Genomic DNA, 1514 nt, shown 5'->3' with positions numbered 1-1514 from the left:
TCACAACGATGATGTCAAGGAAATCACTACCACTTCTGAGCCGACTCAAAGGAGTGGTGAAAAGAGGAAATTCTGGAAAAAGAAGAAAGGTCAATCTTCTCAAGGATCATCTAAGAAACAACAAACGGTAGCAGTCCATGCTGCTACTGCTACTCCTGTTGTTGTTGTTTCTGCTATGGGATCCACAGCCTCAACTCCTACCAGTAAATATGCTGGTAACCTCCCTCTGTGTGACAAGTGTAAATACCATCATCATCCTGGTCCTTGTCGAGAATTGTCTTGCACCAACTGTGGTAAGAAAGGGCACACAGTTCGATACTGCAGAACTCCTACCCAATCAGCTAATCAATCATCGGGAGCAGGTGTTAGTCAAGCCTGCTACAACTGTGGTGAAGTCGGGCACTTTAAAAGGGATTGTACCAAGAAGTCAACTGCTGGTAACACTGGAAGGGTTCTGACCATGGGAAGGGAGGAAGCAGTTGCCGATCCCACTGTTGTTTCGGGTACGTTCCTTCTCGACAACTCATATGCTAGTATTCTTTTCGATTCGGGTGCTGAAAGGAGTTTTGTTAGTCATGCATTCAAACATAATCTAAAACCAAATCCTCAACCACTAACTGAAACGTTTACCGTCGAGATGGCTAATGGTGAGAAAGAAAGCGCTAACGACGTATTCATAGGTTGTACGCTTACCCTAAATGATCACTCATTTCCTATAGACCTCATGCCCGTTTCCATTAAGAGCTTTGATGTTATCGTTGGCATGGATTGGTTGAGTCCCAATCATGCTGACATTCTTTGTTACGAAAAAGCTATCCGTCTCAATCTTCCTTCGGATCAAACTCTCGTAATCTATGGCGATAAACCCAGTTCCAACCTTCATATCATTTCTTGCATCAAAGCTCGAAAACTCCTTCGAAAGGAGTGTGTTGCATTCTTAGCTCATGTGATCAACGAGAAACAAGAAGTTAGAGACCTCGCGAGCATTCCCGAAGTCTGTAACTTTCCCGATGTGTTTCCCGAAGAACTTCCAGGGATTCCTCCCGAACGTCAGGTCGAGTTCCGTATTGACCTAATTCCTGGAGCTACTCCCGTAGCAAAATCCCCGTATCGCTTAGCTCCTGCAGAAATGCAGGAGTTATCCAGTCAACTCAATGAGTTGCTCAGTAAAGGATTCAATAGGCCGAGTTCCTCACCCTGGGGAGCTCCGATTCTGTTTGTCAAAAAGAAAGATGGATCCTTTCGGATGTGTATCGACTATCGTGAGCTGAACAAGTTAACCGTTAAGAATCGATATCCTCTTCCAAGAATAGACGACCTCTTCGATCAACTCCAGGGAGCCAGTTACTTCTTTAAGATAGACTTTCGGTCGGGGTACCATCAGTTACGAGTCCAGGAGAATGATGTTCCCAAGACAGCATTTAGGACTCGGTATGGACACTACGAGTTTGTAGTGATGCCCTTTGGTCTAACCAATGCACCGGCTGTGTTCATGGACCTGATGAACCGGGTGT

The sequence above is a fragment of the Lactuca saligna genome, chromosome 8 (genome assembly GCF_052625555.1).
Source record: "Lactuca saligna cultivar CGN05327 chromosome 8, ASM5262555v1, whole genome shotgun sequence".
Taxonomy (NCBI): domain Eukaryota; kingdom Viridiplantae; phylum Streptophyta; class Magnoliopsida; order Asterales; family Asteraceae; genus Lactuca; species Lactuca saligna.
Note: the sequence above shows the minus strand (reverse complement) of the source record.